The 13188-nt window shown below is 39.9% G+C and overlaps 1 long non-coding RNA gene across 1 annotated transcript; it reads right to left on the bottom strand.

The window, feature by feature from the left end:
- Nucleotides 1-4469: 4469 nt before the first annotated feature.
- On the bottom strand, nucleotides 4470-12947 carry LOC138105973 (uncharacterized). The gene is made up of 3 exons (XR_011148839.1): nucleotides 12442-12947; nucleotides 6674-6921; nucleotides 4470-5736 (listed from the first exon to the last, which is right to left on the bottom strand). It is a non-coding gene; the product is annotated as an uncharacterized lncRNA (long non-coding RNA).
- Nucleotides 12948-13188: the final 241 nt, after the last annotated feature.

The raw sequence follows: 13188 nt of genomic DNA, 5'->3' as shown, positions 1-13188 counted from the left end.
TTGAGAATGATGTGGAAACAAGATCAGCAAAAAGACTTTTGTATCAGGTATTTCTGCTCTCTTTTAAGGGGCATACAGTCTAAAATTTGGGGGATATAATGTATTTCTTAATATCTGTATTTTTTATGTTGCTCATAAAATGTATGAAAATTAGTTGATCATGCAGTATGTAAGGTAATGGATATGGCAACTGCTGATTATTCCTCTGAGAGAAAGCAGACTTTTCATCAGACTTTCACCACAACAAAGCATATGAGAAAACCTGCTTGATTTCTTATGTGGAAAAAGAATATATTTTTAATAATGTAAAAGTACACACTTTAAAATATTATGCACTTATTTTTAATTTTGTCACCCTTATATTCAAATCTGGTTAAATCCATTGGTAGGATGACATAACAGAACAGTGTTAGACCCCTGTGGAAATTCACACACTTGGGTATTTTATTTGTCTGCTCAGTTCTGATAGCAAACAGAAGATTTATTAATGCAATGTAAAATATTCACTGGCAGGTAAAAGTAATTCTGTTAATGAACATGATTAAAACAGCAGCTGGAATACAGAAAATGCAGCGTTTGCAAGATCCGTGGAATTAATAGACCTTAAAATACTGGGGAAATCAATTAAAATACATCTTCAAGATTACAAAAATCACTGTGCATGTATTTAACTTGAAAATGAACAATAAAAGGATAAAACCTATACTTCCTCAGCAAGAACATTTCAAAGTGCCTTTTCCTGACTACTGCAGAGCTTGCCAAAAGATTTGGGGAACTGATATTTTGCCGTCTTTTTTAATTGGGAAGGTACATTGCCAGTGAGAGCTTGAGGTAGCTGGAAGCTTGCACTTCTTCCTTGTCCTCCCTTAGGGCATTCTCACACTGACTATGTATTTTCTGTACTTATAAGGTTATTTATATCCCTGCATATGGGATAAATGCTCATTAAAGCTGCTTTGCTGTTACTGCAGCTGGACTTGTTGGCGAGGGCTGGATGCTCCCAGGCAAGGGAGGATGAGGGCTGAGGGTGATGGCCTGACCTCAGGGTGATATCCCCATGGTACTTGGCCCCATCCTACCTCGCCCAAGTGAAGACAGCAGGGCAGATCAGTGATGGGACCAAACTGGTGGAGAACATGACCCATGCCCCTGTTTCACTGCTTGTGGCACCACTGCCCTGCCATCGAGCTGTTGGGGCGATGTCTGTGCCTGGGGAACATCAGCCCTCCTGATCACACCAGTGGGAGCACAAGCCTTGGCACCAGAGGCTGGTCAGGAGAAAGTAGGAGCTGGAAGAAACATCAGATTATACAGGTCCTTTGTACAGCAAATTTCCAAGTCAGGTTTGGCTCTTGGGCCGCTCTTTGTTGAGGGAGCTGTGGGGCAGTGGGGACATGGTGGGTGCTCACTTCCCTGGCCATGAAGCCAGAGCAGCCAGTTCAGGCAAAGCCCAGCCTGCCACCGCTGCATCATCCAGCCAAATGAGGCTGTGACTGCTTTGACTTGACTTCCCTTCACTTCCTTGAAGCTGGCTGCCTCACAAGTGTAGAAAACCTTTTCCCAGACAATCTAATGTGGTGGGGTTTTTTTAACTAAATGTAATAGCAGATTTTTTTTCACTATGTGGATTTTTAATGCCATTTTCTCTTTATGGACTATATGTTACTGTAGAGCTCTGTCCCTGTGAAATAGGAAACTGGTCTGTGCTGTTCTTTCTCATGTAGTCAGTACCGAAAAGTTATGGATGTGATTGTGCTTTCATTTACAATTGTTAGGCCTTTTAGCCTTTCTTGGCTCCTGCAGGAGTGAATGTAATACTCTGGAAAATTGAGGATGCAAGGTGATATCCCTTGCTCATTGACATTTTTCGTCCAACACAAACAGCAACACATATCCCTATGCCAAATTATTTATTTGTTTATCCACAGATAGCATCACTTGGGGAAAAAACAATGAAACGAACAATAGGCATTCCCTTTTCAATCACTTATGGAGCTTGAAACATAATCATCTTCCTTTGAGAAATGCTGCAGGTTTGGGGGCTTCATTTACCTGATTTGATCGCTGTTGATCTAAACCTGGCAAATCTGGGATAGGTTTAGCATATTTTCCTACTGTGGCAATATCAGATGCAATCTTGGTTTAGTCACCAGATTTTGGATCTGAACTAGTGATGAAAGTATTTGATACAGTAACATGGATAACATAATCAAAGGCCAATGATTATGGAGGAATAAAGAACTGAACAAATCTAGGATGAATCTCACCATAAGCAATATGGTGCATTGTATCCACTTAGACACCCCAGTGCCTAAGAACCAGACTGCTGTTTTGTAATTCAGCCCATGCCAAACTAATATAAAGCACAAGATGCAGAGAGTATTTTGAGACAGTTACATCAAAAGTGGGAGGGTAGTGGTGTTTAAGGGAAAAGAGATTTACAGATTTCTTCTCTTTAAAGAACAATTCACTTACATATACTTCCAGAAGAGATGTGAACTTGAGGATCCTGTCTAGGCAACAAGTAATTAGTGGAAGTATGGTTGGCAGGCCTTTTTATTTTCAAAATATTTGAGAAAAGCAATGAGAAAAAGGCTATGAGTACAAGGAGAGTGTTACTGGGACTGTTGTCTCAATCACCAAAGGAACACAAAGAGCCGCAGAAAATCTTTAGCACATTTATCATTCAAGAACTTGGATTTGAGCCTGACAGAGATGCCTGCTTTTCCAATGCATTCATTACTACCTGATTGTTGGAGTAAGACAATATAATATCGGCTCTATGCCAATAGCTAGTCAGAATTGTCTGGAGTGCAACAGGATCTGAAAGCTGTAATACCATCAAGCAGTTTGCTTAAGAGTATCAATGATCTAGCACTTCAGGTGACAAAAACGTGATATTCAAACATCAGTTTCTCTTCCATGGAAATTTGTTTTGAATTGGCATCCTGGTCCTTTCCTACAAGAGACCCCAATTAAAGGAGATTGATATATTTTTCTGCTTGTAAAAAATAATCCAAGTAACTTTATCCTTTTAATGCTTTTTACATACAGTGAATCCCTTATTTATGCAAACATGATGAAAAGGAATTAGAGTGAGATTGAGTGTGCACCTCCTAATGATTTTCACAATATATCCTGTATTTCCTATTCAATGCATGAGGAAGGTACAATACACAGAAGGCTCAAGAGCTGCTGAAGTCCTCAAGTTCTTCTGAAAAGTGAATTCACCATGAGTTTTCTTTCCATTTATACTTTCTCTTCCAAAGAAGATGCAGAAATTCAGATCTGTTATCAAACCATAAATAAAAGTGCCTGACTCCATGGAGAAGGAAGTTCTAGTGAGCAGGGTATGAACCTCAATAGACCAGGGTAAAACCCAAGCTACATCCTGCCAGCACATACTGCAAGGGATCTGCTCTTTCCTCTTGAACTTTCCCTAAGAGTGGAAGTCTTTAGGAATATGAGATGAGAAATGTCACTCTCCATATTCTTCATCATCCAGTCTAAGAATCATGTAATCATAGAAACATAGAGCAGGTTGGGTAGTAAGGGATCTCTGGAGGTCATCAATCCAACCACTCTCAGAGGACTAATGAAGTCACGTTGATCAGGCCTGCATGCTCTCCTGTCTTGATCACCTTTGAGGACGAAGGCTCACAGATTCTCTGGACAGCCTAACCCAGTCTTTGACCACTATTATGGTAGAAAGAAATTCTCCTAGTATTGAATGACAATCTCCTGTGTTCCAGCTTGTGTCTCTTGCTGCTCATCCCATTTCATATCTCCAAGAAGAGTCTTGCTCCCATCTTCTCCATACGCTCCGATACTGAGCAGTAAGGCTTCCCCCGAGCCCTGTCCTCTTGGAAATACTGCTTCTATCAGGGAAGTGGGTGACAACATTTTGCTAGGAATAAAGTCGTGATTTCTATATTCTGTCTACAGTTTGTCCTCCATAGCTGTTCTGCAATGCTGTGAAAGAAGTTAAAATCTTGTTATAGCTGTAGGCTGCCTTTTTAAACTCTTTTAGAAATTTTCTTTGCTATTGCTTGTTCAATTCAGGTTGATTTCTTAATGTTTCTGCTTAGGTGAGCAATGACTATAGCAAATACATTACTGATTTTTCAGAATGGTGTGGAAAGACAAAATATGAGAAAGAGTAATAATTTTGGGTTGTACATAATATTTTACTAAATTGAAAAACCTTTTCTCTTATCATTAATCAGGAGAAGTATTAAAAGACCCAGAAAGATAAAAGAAGAAAAGAAGCAGTGGTCAGTTTCATGACTGCAGCCCTGTGTTGAACTCTTTCATTGAGAAAATGTCATCCTAGAATACTTCAATATTTTCCAACTTTTTAAAACAAAATTTCAACTGTATTTGTCAAAAATGTGTAAGATGTGTTGACTCACCCTGCCTTCCATTTTTTCAGTCAATAAAATATTTGCTGGGAAGATGTCAGTCAACTACATTTGCAATATTTTAGAAAGCCCCAGCTCTTGTGCCAACATCAGCACATGGGTACATGGCTCTTGGTCTCTGGAGAAATCACACAGGAACTATCTTTGGAGTCTTTTTTGGCCCTTGACATGTCTGCTTTTGAGTTTCATGCCAAGAAGTCACCTCAGAGCTTCTAGAAAAGTAGAAATACTGAAAATGGGAATGACTTTAGAGGTGCAACTGTAGTGAATATTTGTAAACAATTCCTACAGCATTCTTGGCATCTGGCTGGCAATTTCATATAATCAGATTTCTCCTTTAGTTCCTGTTATGTTAATTGATTGGTTTGTAGTTCTGAAAAATTGCAGCACACACTCTGTTCAGCTTCCAGGTTCAGGCTCATTGTTTTAAAAACTGCACTGTGCAATATGGAAAGCTGGGCTTTTTAATGCAGGTTTTAACAACTGCAGTTAAATTATTTGGGGTGGGGGGAAAGACATATCCAAGGATAACACCTGTTTTGATGCAATTAAAGCCCTACAGCAGTATATAGATAGAATACTTCTAGAAAACCTTGCTTTATAGAGTTTAAAATAATTACAGGGCCAAAGGCATTGCAAGTAGTTAGTCCCAGGAAAATAGATTGGTAATGATGGAAACAGATTGATTTCAACTATTGCCCAGGTGTAATGGAAGGTGTGTGATGGTGGCATTTAAAGACACAGAAGAGCAATTAGGGAGACAGGTGCTGCTTATGCTGAAACTTGCCTCTTATGGTGTACACAAACTGAGGTAAAACTGCTGGTGCAATGCAGTGGCTTTAAAACATGATCAGTTAAGTTATTTTATTTTTAAAAATGATAAAAAAGTGTCATTGGTTCCTCTGTCCTTTCCTGCACTGGTGTCCCTTAGCAACTGTCTTTGTGAAAGTCATAAATTCAGAATAAATCAAATACAATGCAAGACTCCCCAAAGCAAACTAAACTTCCCATTTATTTCTTTGCCAAATGCTCTCCTGCAGCAAACAAGTGCAGTTCTTAAGTTTTTACAACTCAGCCTGATGTCTTCCTAGAGAACATGAGGAGAAAATGTAGGTCCTTGCTTGCAGTGAGATTTTTCCCCCTTGTCTTCTGTGTTGACTTGTCATTCACTCTGGGTCTGGCTTAAAGCATAATATTTGAGTGCCTCAGGCTTAGATATCATGCATCCTCTTTCCTTCCTCTTCCCACACTCCAGACTGGTCATGTTCTCTGCTTCCAAACTCCAGTCCAGGTGGACAGGGCAGAACTCGAAGCCCTGTGTTGGGAGGAGATTCAAAGCAAAGGAAGGGGGAAAAGGGAATGTGGTGTGGGAAGCTAGTGTGGGAGAAAGGGAGGTGTCATCAGTGGTCCAGGGTGGGAGAGGCTTCGGTGCATCAGGGGGAGCTTCTGCTGCCAAGGCTGCAGGAGCTGGGGTACTTGAGGTCTGCAGTGCAGAGTGCAGACCCCTTTTGCCAAAAACTTAGAGAAATCTATGCAAAAATAGCCATGCAGTCTCTGCCCTCCCTAAATCCGTGTCTGCAGCCAGGCACTACTCATTGTTTATTACTTGCTGTTTATTCACACAGAGAACCACACTAGAAGTTGTTTAGGGATTTAGTCTTGAAAGTTGATTCAAGAGCTTTACAAAACCACTAATACCACTGTGTTCTCCAGCTCTTAACACTGTAATGAATTACTGTAATAAATGTGAAGTTTTTGGTTAATACACTATCAACAGAGTATGCTAAGAAACAATAGAACCCAACTAACAAAAAAGAAAAAGCCCTCCAGAAAAGTCCCATTAACCTGCTGCTTGGATTTGCTCCAACCACATATGATAAGTGTCTAATCTTTGTATTAAACTCAACATCTGCAAACAGTCATATCAATTAACAGTGCAGAAGGAAAGTGGGGAAAAACACGTGCTGAGAGCTACCTGCTCCTCAGTTTAATTTTGGATAATTTTGTGATTCACTTGCTCTGGGCCTAGCTGTTCACTTGGCTTTGTTATATTCAGCTGTTTTAGCAGCTAGAAAAGGCAAGATTAAGATATTGTCTCTCCAACTAGAAAAATCCTGGATGAATAAACATGTAATGGCTCTGTTTTTAGGTGGGGTGGAGGGGTCACTGACTAGATTAAGACAGAATGAACTAAATTTATCTGTGATAATACTGTCTTGGTTTTGTTGGAGTTAGGGCAGGGATTGTTTTGCCTCAGTATGTGTTGCTTCCTCCTTTCTTTAATGAATTAGAGGGATCTGTCAAGGTTTAATCCAATTACTGATGACATTGGAGAAAAGAGCAGCAGAAGTAGGCTGTATGGAAGAAATGTATTAACACAGAAAAATCTCATCTTTCCCCAGATCAGTGAGCAGAGAACAAATCCTGGGAATTGTCAAGTGCCTCTTCTTTTGGTTCTTCAAGTACTTCGCAGTTAATCGGTCCATTTGTAGTCATTTAACTGAAAAAAACCACAGTAAATAATGAACTTCTGGTTGCAGTTCTTAACATGAATTGAAAACAACTCATTTTCTATCCAGTTTGCATAGGGCTTAAAACATAATGATAGAAAATACAGTTTGGGTTAAAAGAGGCGTCTGTTATGATCTATGTTTGCAAGACTCCCATGAAATCAAGAGAACAGAGTTGTCCAGAGCCACAAACAAGTTTGGTTCCTTGTCCAGAGCCACAAACAAGTTTGGTTCCAAGGGTTTTAAAACGGATTATTTAAAAGAAGAAATATTGCTAATATGGCTAACTTGTTCATTCTGTTAAAATGAACCATTTATAGTTACTTTCTTACTCCCAACTGTTTCTATCCTATTGGCAAGTCTAGCATATGCACATAATGTTAAGTGAGTGGTACTTGCTGCCCTGGTGTACTTAGGATTTTGCTTTGCTCTATATGTGGGTTGCCTGGTGGGACTGATGGTTTGTGTTTCTACTTCTTGCTTAAGTTCAGGCAGCTACAAGAATGAAAAGTTTGAGCAGTTGCACAAATATGCATAAATATCAATTCAAAATGCATGTGTGTGACTTTGCTGTTTTTCTTTCCCTTGTTAGGGATATCCTGAGTCAGAGGTGCACAAATGCTGACAAAAAAATGAGAGCTCAGATATTTGGCAGTGCTGCTGGGGTTCACACAGCTTTGCTCACCCTGGTCCCCTCAAACAGCCTTCCTGTTCCCTGCATGGTTTAAACTGGGATTTATCCCCTAATAGGGCTGTTTCCAGCTGCTGTAATTGCTTAAGATATGCAGATCTCTTTTGCCTGTGATCCACTTGAACACCCTTTGAAGTCAGTGAGTGCCGTGGGGGTATGAAGCTATGAAAAAAGTGAATCCCAAGCCAGGTCTGGGGAAGGTGTTTCACCTCCCTGTCATGGGCAACGGTCTGACTGTCATGTCTAGAATTCACTGCTGTGACTTTTGGCAGTTTCAATCTAATTCATAGGCAATAATGAGGCTGGTACAAGCCCGCGGAAGAGGTCTTTTTGTGGCTGTGCTGCCTCTTTTAGACAGCTGGTAAAAAAATGCATTTTGTAGTTATGACTGATGTCTGTTCTGTTACTATATTTAAAGTCTAATAGACTTTTAGAAATACTGCCTTAGCCAGCAGGATTTAACTTCATTAGTTTTGAAACAGGAGAGAAATGTTAGGCACTGTGCAGTCTTTGATTATGCTCTGGGGAATTTCCTAGGGTTAAATTAACCACAGGGGAACTCTACTCTTGTACTTTGAATGCCTGTGAAACATATTGAGAAATACAGGGGAAAAATAATTATAATTTTGAAACATAAAAACTATAAAGTTCATCTTATGTATAATCCCTAGTGCACAGTAAGTTCTGTATATTTGGAATACTTGCAGCATTTATGTTAACTATACCATTTGTTTTATATTTTGTTTTGGCTTTATAAAAAGTCACACCACCAGCAATAGGATCTGACCATAAAGGGACATTCAGAAAACTACCATTTCACCAGACTCAGTTTAAATTCAGGAGGGAGATAATTTATCCACTAAATGTCCTGCCTTATCCACAGCATCATTGGAGAATTACTCTCCAGAATCACTTTCATCTCCCAGCTGCTGACAATTTAGCAGTGCTTCTTGCCTTTAATTAATCTCTTCGAATCTACACATATAAGGTCAGTGTCAATGACTTTGGCACAATGAGCAGAAATTTTTTCCAAAAAATACAACTTGGGAGATGCATGGTCACTGCAATCAAAGGCCTTTTTTTGACAGGTTTTTTTATTTTATACTTGGAAAATATGAACTGAAAATTTGTTTACAATTTCATATATCAACAAAGATTCCAGCAATTTCATTTCTAAAAATGAAAATTAGCCAGTTTTGGTTTTCTTTTCATATGAATATTTTTTTTTATTTCTTCATTCCACTAATTTCTAATGGAAAATTAAGGGTGTAAGGCAGACATAAGGAATAAACACACCTAAAAGTGAAGAAATCTCCTCTACTTTCTCACAGAAGAGTTTGCAAAAAAAAAAATTATAAAAAATCCTTTGAATTTGTTTTCTTGCATTCAGCTGTCTTAAAAATGTTTCCCTCTTTTGGACTGAAAAATAAGTTGAAGAAAATATGAAAATCCATACTTTTAAAATTAGTGTTTTTGCATTGCCAAACCCAACCTAATCTTCAAATCAACATAAACTTTCTAAGCAATGCAAGAGAAACACAATTTCACTGTTCAAATATATTGTCAAAATAAATTAAACTGGTAAAAATTTTCCTTTATTTTCTCCATTTTCTTAAAGTGCGTATAAAGTAGGATTTCCGTCCAACAGGTACAGAGCCTGAGGAAGAGCTGGATTCTGCATGAGACTGCAAAAAAAACCAGGGGAAAATTTATTTCTTCTCAAATTGCATATACTACCTAACGCAGAAACATCTACCTAATCCCTAGACTGCTCCCTTTTTTTTTTCTTTTTTGCTGTGTTGTAGAGACACTTGCTAAAATTTTACTACCTTTTCTCTTGCCTGATCTTCTGCTAAAATTTGAAGCAAACAGTCCAACAATCTTCTTGCAACACACATATGAAAACCACAACCCTAAAAACCAGGGTCTGTGTACATCCTGTGGAAGAAATGTGGTATGTGCTTGGACCATCAACGACAGGTGGATGCAGACTCTGCCTGGTAAAAACAGGACATGACTCACGTGGCAATATCTAGCAAAAGGAAAATCTCAGCATGAGTGACAGACCTATACTCTGCCAGTACTGGGGGAGATTGTTCTATAACAATGCAGATGAATGCCAGTCAGGTGCACAGAGAGCATGGGTCTGAAGATTTCTTATCTGTGCTATTTAAGCATGTTGGGCTAGTTGCATGACTCCTTCATTTAGTTATCCCTCTGCATTTTTATAGCTTCTCTAATTTCTTGTGATCTGTGCCCTTTTTGGACAGAATTCACATTGCACTTAGCTTTTACCTAATGTTTATCCATTTATGGCTGCCAAAAAGATGGTATTTCACCATTTTCCAGACTACAGGATATGTAGAAGTTGGCTGCCATTTTCTCCTGTTGGGGTAATAGGAGATGCTTCTGGCAGTCTTCATCCACACCTACACTCCTATTTCAGTGCAATATCCTTTCAGCAGCATGCAGGCTTCAGACTAGACTTGGCAATCCTGTTTTCTGAGAAAAGGCTAAACCACAATACCAAATGAGAAAAAGAAGACAGCAATACAGTTTTCAAGAGTGATTTGGATGGTCTGGGGTAGTTTATGACTTCATTGCCATTGTTTCAACCTCACACATACCTCTAAGGTAGGAAGTGCAATATTGCCTCTATTCTAGACATGGAAAAACAATTAGTTGATTTAATTCAGTCCTAAAGAAGAATGATTTGACACTTGAGCTTCAAACCAGAACTTCATTTTTCCTGAGTTTATGAGCAGTCTGTAGCTGCAGCTCAAATAACATACCTTTCCCTATAGTGCCCCTGCACAAAGAATAAAAAATTATCAGAAAATATGTAATCCTTGACCTGGAAACCGGAGACTTTTTAGAGAAAATCTGCAAAAGATGGGAATTTGTTATGTAACAGGTTTTCAAAACAAGAATAGCTCTAATATAATGTACATCCAGTTGAAAACCTAATGAAAAGATAGGGGGAAAAAAATCTTTCAGCAGGGCACATTTTGTAAGAAAGATATAATAGGTGAAAGAGAGCAGAAAAATAGTATAAACCACAGGAGAGAATGAAGACATGTATTTGAATGCAATGTATTGTAAGATAAAACGATCCATGAACTTGGGTTATGTGTGCTATTTAGAAATAAAGACACTGGAATACACAGGCCAGAGTGGAATACCAAGGGTCAGCTGGGATACAAAGGTATGTGTGCAAGAAAGAAAATGGTCAGTATTGAGCTTTATCAGAGAGACCCTGGGATGAAGTTGAAACAGTGTAACAGAAAAGCACAGTGAAAGAAGAGACTGTGAAAAGAGTACCAACTATGCTAAAATAAATATTTCTTTTTTAGATGCTGGAGAGCGATATGGTCATGTAATCTGCATATTGCCATCACAGTTGCTATAGCGAGTGCAATGTACTGTATTTTTTTACCACCAGGGAGACTGTTGCAACAGACAGGGAGCTACATTAGGAAGTTGTGCTTAACAAGTCATGTGTGATTTTACTGTCAAACTGCAAAGTGCCGCTCTCCTATGGAAGAAGGCTGCGAGTACTTTCGAGGAGTGGATAAACACCACATGATGCAGCTTTCTGAGAAAAACAGAATCCTTTGAAGCATTTCCAGCAAAATCCTTGGAGAGGCTAAGCATATTTTCAGATGCATGATTCTAGGTTAAACAGCTATGTCCCCCACTTGTTTACAAAGCAGCTCGACAGCTGCTGTGAGCCACTGGCCCCCTTTGGACAGACAGGATACATTTGGATCTGTCACAGCGAGCCATGGTGTGCCTTTGCTGCATTACTCTGTGAAGATCTCATCGGAGATCTGCTGCTGGCAACACTAAAATCTTCACCAGCTTTAAGAGCAGCAGATAATTAGTTTCACCCCCACTGTAAGCTTCCTTGTTGCTTTTAACTCTGAAATTTGGGGAAATGTTTCTAGTGGTGAAATTTGTCCTGGGAAAGCTGCACACTACTTTATCCATGAGGAATAAAATATAAAAAAAATTATGAGCAGCTGGTTGTTGGCAGGGAATGGGTTCTTTAACACGAGAGAAAAAAAGACATGAAGTCTGAACACAGAGATGCAATGTCCAGTTTGAATTTAAAAAGTTTTATTAAAAGAGCAGAGCAAAGGCGGTGTTACATCTGTCCTTCGGCATTTGGGAAATCAGTGTGAGAGACACAGCTCCTGGGATGTGAAGCCCAACCATACTCATGAAAGTGCTGCTGGAAACCAGCCCAAGCCAGGACACCACGTAAACACCGACAGGACTGCCTATTTTGGAGAGTAGGGACAGAGGTTTAAAATTCACGTTGTAAATGAAGACACATGCCTCAGTATGGCCCTGCTCCTGTGGATGGATCTAAAGGTGATTTGGCAAGCTCAGTGCCCCTCTCTAGTCAGAGGGGCACTGCTGGTCCCAAAACAAGGACTGATTGGCAATTCCCCTTTTCTAGTTCAGGCTTCTCTGTTCCTGCTGTGGCCATGCTGCTGCTGGGGAGAGAGAGGGAAGCAGGACAGTAGCAGCACAGCTGGACAGGGTCACCTGCCTCTCACTGCACCTCTCAGCAGCATGTGCCTGCTGGCAGAGCCTAAGGATGGATGCAAGGGAAAGGTCTGGGGCTGTCTAAATGCTCTGCTTTGTTTTCCTGCTAAATCATTCATGATAAACTCTGGCTATAAAATACTGCTTGTCCAGCAGGTCTTTTGCATCCCCCTTACAAAGGCTGCAGTGGTCTTTCACCCTATGTAATTTGCTGTTTGATACCTTTAAGCCTATATAATATCCCAGTGTAGGTACTGCTGCTTACCTCTGTGCAACATATTCCTGTGCTCTTCTTCTCCAGCAATGTTTTCCCTTTAACCAAGGCAAAGGAAATCAGCAGAGACAATAAATCTCTCTCTCTTCTGAAGAGGGTGGCAGCAGACCCTCTGCCTCTGAAGCCCACAAATCACAGGCGGCTGGTCCCTTGCAGTCAGCAGCAATATTGTTTCCTTTGCCCTCCTTACCAGAGACTGGTCACAGCAAAAATTATTACTGATGGCATCTGACAGTTCTACATCACGTTTTGACATTAGCTTTTAGTTACTGGTTCTTTTTTAATAGCTGTTGGTGTGTTCAGTCAAATACCTGTCTGTCACCACAATCAGACAGACCTTAATGTGTCTGCATTATGGAAGAGGACCTCGGTGTCTTCACAGCACTTTATTATAGCCCCAGTGTAGCTTTTTATCACAAATTCCTCACGCGTAGCTGTCCCTGCTCCTCCACAGAAATCTTCCGAGTTGGCAGCTCCAATGTCTGCTGCCATTAATCTTCTCCATGCTGTGGAGAGCAGGTGATTTATGGCAATTACCTGCTCTGATGCAGCAGAGCTCAGGTGAGTTGGGTTGAATCATCATTGCTGGTATGAGTTTTGTCCCCAGGCAGCCCAAAGATGCAAAATATGCCTCTGTGCACCTGTGTTTACTTTCCTCCTTAAGCATTATGCAGTTAAACAAGGGGAGGGAATACGCATTTTAATCACAGTTTAAAATAGTGGTGGTGCACCGGTAAG

This window comes from Aphelocoma coerulescens, chromosome 2 (genome assembly GCF_041296385.1).
Source record: "Aphelocoma coerulescens isolate FSJ_1873_10779 chromosome 2, UR_Acoe_1.0, whole genome shotgun sequence".
Taxonomy (NCBI): Eukaryota; Metazoa; Chordata; class Aves; order Passeriformes; family Corvidae; genus Aphelocoma; species Aphelocoma coerulescens.
This window is presented reverse-complemented; position numbering and strand designations above follow the sequence as displayed.